This window comes from Engystomops pustulosus, chromosome 7 (genome assembly GCF_040894005.1).
Source record: "Engystomops pustulosus chromosome 7, aEngPut4.maternal, whole genome shotgun sequence".
Lineage (NCBI taxonomy): Eukaryota > Metazoa > Chordata > Amphibia > Anura > Leptodactylidae > Engystomops > Engystomops pustulosus.
In genome coordinates, this window is record NC_092417.1 from 6,810,695 (window position 1) to 6,816,694 (window position 6,000).

Sequence of the window (6,000 nt, forward strand, 5' to 3'; positions counted from 1 at the left end):
AATACTGCCCCCTATATACAAGAATATAACTACTATAATACTGCTCCCTATGTACAGGGATATAACTACTATAATACTGCCCCCTATGTACAAGAATATAACTACTATAATACTGCCATCTATGTACAGGAATATAACTACTATAAGAATACAATATGCATAACACAAATATCTGTACCACCACTGCATGAGTGGTATGTAAGATATAGCATTACACAAAGGACTGCTGCAACCTGTACCCCCGTACATTACAAAGTTCTGCCATGTGTACTAGAATACAACAATGTTACACCTGCTGCTTCACATAGAGGGAGTGGCAGCAGTCCTGTCCAAGAAAACATAGGAGGTCAGGCTGTAGCAAACCGTTGTAAAAATATGGACCTATGGGGTGCTACAGACCTGTGTAAGTTATCCTCATTTCTACTGCACCCCAAGTCACCATATTATATGCAGGAATGCTGCTGCAGGCCTAACGTCTTTCCTTCCACAGGACTTATGCTGCTACCTTGTGTGACATTTAGCAACTCACAGGTGATGATCTTCTCCATCAGGTATAGAAGTGCATAAAGATTCTCCAGGCCGTCACTTGTCGATGAAGAATTCACGCTCGGCTGTAGTCGGCTCCTTGCATCACCTCTGTGATCCTAAAGACACTACAGTCACTTACACTATAGGGTCACCTGAATAACACTGTGCCCCTAAATTATATAGCATATACCCCTCACACCACAACTGACCACACTGTGCCCTAGGATGTGTGTACTAAATTAATAATGATATTTACATTGCCCCTATTAATTTCCTTTAATACATTCAGCTCCCCACTACATTCAAATAACTACAATCTACCTGAATAAATGATTTATACAGGCGGTCCCCTACTTAAGGACACCCGACTTACAGACAACCCATAGTTACAGACGGACCCCTCTGCCCACTGTGACCTCTGGTGAAGCTCTCTGGATGCCTTATTATAGTTCCAGACTGCAATGATCAGCTGTAAGGTGTCTGTAATGAAGCTTCATTGATAATCCTGGGTCCAATTATAGCAAAAATTTTGAAACTCCAATTGTCACTGGGACAAAAGAAAAAAAATTGTCTAGAACTTCAATTATAAAATATACAGTTTCGACTTACATACAAATTCAACTTAAGAACAAACCTCCAGACCCTATCTTGTATGTAACCCGGGGACTGCCTGTACTGTGAATACAGAATTATATTCTGTTATATTTCCAGTGGCACATTGTAATAATTATGTGTTAAATCCACATATACTGCCATACTGTAGTATTACATTGTATTGTAGGATCAATCCGACAACCCAGGGGAATGAAAAATGGTAAAAAAAAAAAAGTTTGAAATCACCAGTTCGCTAAAGCTGATATAAAAAAAAAAACAAAAAAAAAAAACAGTAAATCATAAACATGTTAGGCATCCCCGAATCTCAAAATGTCTGATCTATCAAAATATAATAATGGTTATTCTCGGCATTGAGCCCAGTAACACAAAATAGCGCCCAACTGTTCGAAAGCCGTTTTTTTGCAACATAAAAAATGTTATAACAATTGATCAGAAGGTCATACAGTCCCCAAAATGGTAGCAAAGAAATCATCAGCTCATCCCGCAAAATTTCACATCCCACACACCGAAGTATGAAAAATTTTTTTGCGCCAAAATATAGCGAAACAGAGAATTTTCTTTTTGTACAGAAGGTTTTCATTTTTTTTTAAATGTACTAAAATACAATAAACTGTATATAATTTTGGTATCCCGTGATCGTACTGAGTCAAGGAATAAGGGAAATTAGTCATTTGCGATGCACAGTGACAGCCTTGAAAACCAAGCCGAGCAGAAAATGGCACAAATGTATTTTTTCACTATTTTTACTGCATTTGGAATTTTTTTTCCCGCTTCCCAGTACACGGCATGGAATATTAAATACTGTCAATATAAAGTGCAATTTGTTATGCAGAAAACGAGTGCTCACACAGCTCTGTACATGGAAAAATAAAAAAAGGTATAGATTTTTGAATGTGGGGAGTGAAAATGGAAATACAAAAAATTTAAAAAGGCCAGGTTTTTAAGGGATTAACAGCAATAGATCTAGTGACAACCTTATAGTATCCCCAATAACAATAAAGTTTTCCCTTTAATTAGTATTTGAATAATTAGTGCCCCAGCCCTCCTAATAGGAATCTAATATAGTTTTAATTGTAAATATTGAGTCCATCACCAGCCCCAGCAGTGCCCCCTCCCCCACCTACACTTGAAGTCTCACAGAGATAGATAACCTCTGGTCCCTGATTGTTTATGTTTTGTAATACATTACCCTGTCCGTCCCTGCTGCTTTTAAAGCTGCTGTCACCTCTGGCCTTCTCCACGCTGTAAATCTCCATGGGGTCCAAGATTCGGCCATTCAGCCTGCAGCCGGGCCCGCGCACTGGAGCGCAGCACACAGTATGTGCCGACACTCCTCCACGCTACACAGGTCACGCAATGATGTCACTAGCGCGACCTGTGTAGCTGACATGCAGGCCAGGCGCAGAGTATACAATGGCCAGTCCTCTCCTGCTAGAGGGGAGCGATACTCTGCAGCCAGCGTACGGAGTTACAGTCACTCAGCTGACTGTTCTAGGATGAGATCGAGTGGCCAGAGGTGCGGACCGGCGGCGCGTCACTGCCGCTGTTTCGCACATGATTGGCAGCGATCCAATGTGCAGCGCAGCTGTCACTTGTGTGCTGAGCTGACAGGAGCCATTGGTGCCAGTGTGCGGCGCCGATGCAAATAAAGCTACGGGACCGAATAAGCCGTTACCTAATCATTGCGTCGCCAGATGCTGGCAGCTGGTGGGGGCCCCCTGGGGGGGCAATATGGTGGGGGCCCCGGGGCTCGAGCCCCGGGAGCCCCGCCTATAATCCGGCCCTGGGCGTACTAATCAAAAATTAAACTTTATAATGATCATAATGTGGTCAACAATGCTTTCCACCTTATGCCCTCATTGAAGGGCAGAACATACATAATCTCTGATAAAGGCCTCCAGATGGATATAGCCAAATTGTCGGCAGTTCTGCAGTGGCCACGTCCAGAAAGTCTTTGAGCCATTCAGAGGTTCCTGGGCTTTGCAAACTACTAGGGGCAGTTTATCCCACATTTCTCTCTCGCTCACCAAGATTGGTGCTAATCCACGCCTCTTGCCTTTGGCAGCTGAAGAAGCCTTCACAAAGTTAAAGTCCACCTTTGCCATGGCTCTTGTTCTCTCTATCTAGACCCAATACAGAGAAGCCATTTATCCTGGTGGTGGATGCAATTTATGTAGGTGCAGGGGTGGTGCTCACCCAGAAGGGGCCTAAGGGCCAAACATTCACCTTAAGCCTACTAGACAGACTCTGGGTCCCATCTGTGCAGCTGCCTTCGCCACCCTGTCAGCCACATACTTGCCCTTGGCTTGTAGGGTTAACAATTGTGTGTGCTTTTACTCTTATTATCCCCACCTCTTGTTGAAGTAAAAGAGCATCCATGAGCTCTTTATTCAGCGTGCCATGCTTAAAGGGGGAAAGTGAGGAAATCTCCAGCCTTCCATATGGGTCCATAATCATGTTTAGACCCCAATCTATACCTTGGGCCACATTTATCACTTTTGTGCGCCTAAGTGTAGTAGTTGCGCCTAAATTCGGGCGCACTGTTTTCCAGAATTATCACAAGCTACAACCATCTGTGATAAGTATATTTTCTGCCTCTTATTAATCACTTTACTTTAACACAGTTTAGGCGCAGTTTAGGCGCAGTTTAGGCGCAATGTTAGATTCGGGCTCTTACATGTGATCCGGCTACAAGCTGCTCTCTGCTTCTCCCACAGCCCAGAATGAAGATAACACTCACAGGAGCACCCAGGTGTGTGACACCCTGCACCCAGTGACCAGCAGTGGCTTCTCCTAGAGGGGATCCCCCAGTGCTGGTCTCCTGCTGCACCCCTGTAATTCTGCACAGTATCCCCCTCAAACACTGTGCAGAATTACATGGGGGACACTTGTTTGCAGTATCTGCAAAATTCTGCAAGCTTCTGCAAACTTGTGCAAACTTCTCTTGCTCTTGCTTTGAGCTCAGGTTTTGCAGAATATTTTGTAAATAGAAGTGATGACCTGTAAATAGAGTCTGCAGCTCCTGTCTGTAATGTATCTAATTGTATCTATTATATGTTCTAGTGTCTGGCTGAGCTTTGCTGCTAGAAATGAGCTCTTCTGCAAAGGGGCTCAGTGCTTTCTTCTCAGATAACGCCACCTTCGAGCTGGAGTGTTTTTGCGCCCGTTTTTGCGCCTAAATGCAAAAGTCGCACGTGATGAATATCATTAGGCGCAGCAAAACATCTGGAATTGAACGATAGATGAGGGAAAGGTGGTTATTTTTGCTGCGCGGCTAATTTGACGTTTAATCGCAAAAATGGCGCAAAAACGGTGCGCCTAAACGAAAAGGCGCAAAAACAACAGAAAAAACAAGTGATAAATGTGGCCCCTTGAGTATAGATGTTTGCCCTTTTACCTTCTGCCAGCTGTAGCTCTTCCTTGAGTGAACCTCCTGCGCAGACCTGTGTGGAGGGAGTGGTTCTGCTTTTATTACCTCATGTGCGCCACTGACCACTGTATATCCAGTGTAGAACGTCTGTCTCCTCCTGCAGACCTGGAGCCATCTATGAGAAAAAATACTCAACATCTGGGTTAAGCACCCACCCCCCCTTTGAATCCTGTAAGGCTGGATTCATAATGGCAGGATTCAGAGCTGTGCACCTTGTCAGTGTGAGGTTCTGGGGCATCAGGAGTGCACACTGGAGTCTGAGCTGTCTGGCCATTGCTCAGATGCTTGGGCTGTACTTGGGTACACTGGTCTAGGATCAATTCACTGGCCTTGCTGAGCAGATTGCTGGCTGCAGCTACTGTCACATGAGGTGCTCCCCAGGAGTCTAACCAGGCTGAATAGTGGGCCACTTGGGAGGCCACCATGTTCCTGGGCTTGGACACCTTGCATCCTGGCAAACCTGCAAAATGGTTGCACAAAACAGTAGGTCCTCCGCATACTGAAAAGGAGAACATCCGGTAAGGGACTAGTCTGCCAGTCTACTCCCTGTAGGGCGGTGGACTGCTGGCTGGGGAGTTTTACCCCCTTTGTGGGTAAAAAAAAGGAAACCAGACATATTTATAGAGCGGTACAGGGATTCACCCACCTTCTGGACCAGATGAGCTGAAATTTCTGGCGGCACTTCCTGTTAACATATAACCAGCGGTAGTGAGGAATGACCCTGGTAATAAGTAGTATCCATCATTCTAAGGAGGCAGGGTCCTGGTCTTTCCATGACATCATCACCACTCTCCTGGCCTAGTATAGGGTGAACCTAAAAAAGATTTTATTGTAGTGGCCATTGATAACCTCATTCATAAAGCTAAGGAGACATGCCGGAGGGGACATTAAGCGTGGGAACTCAAAATGTTGATTAAGAAACTCCATGACTTCAGACCAAAAAACATGAATTTTAGGGCAGGTCCAAACACAGTGCAAGAAGGATCCAGCTTTACCCTGACAGCGGAGACACAAATCCTTGGGCATGACCCACATGTGACATAGTACTGCAGGGGTGAAATACACTCGGTGGATACATTTAGACTGGATTAGGAAGTCCCTTGCACTTACCACAGATGTAAAATCGGATAATTCGACCTCCCCCCAGTCATCATCCGACAGGTCAGGGATGTCACGTCTCCAACATTCAAGGGCTTTATCAAATGGTCTAGTCCTTTGTTCTTGCAAGAGAGCATAGACCTGGGTGAGTGGTTTCCGGAGGTCCGGGGTGTTCATCATAGTCTCCAGTTTGCAGAATTTCACTGTCAGGCTGGAGGAACCAAACTGGGCCCTGGGCGTAATTGTGTATAATGGAAACTAGCAGTAATGGGTACGGCATGTCTCTCTCTTATCTCATTAAATCTAGGTAGCTCTGCATCCATAGGTAG

General features: G+C 44.8%; 1 long non-coding RNA gene across 1 annotated transcript in view; it reads right to left on the reverse strand.

Moving 5' to 3' along the window:
- LOC140068647 (uncharacterized) overlaps positions 1 to 4,679 on the reverse strand; it is a 63,572-nt gene extending 58,893 nt beyond the window's left edge. The window contains exons 1-2 of the long non-coding RNA XR_011848509.1: positions 4,541 to 4,679; positions 530 to 644 (exon numbers count right to left, since the gene is read on the reverse strand). This is a non-coding gene — a long non-coding RNA (uncharacterized lncRNA). The remainder of the gene's footprint in view (positions 1 to 529; positions 645 to 4,540) is intronic.
- Positions 4,680 to 6,000: the final 1,321 nt, after the last annotated feature.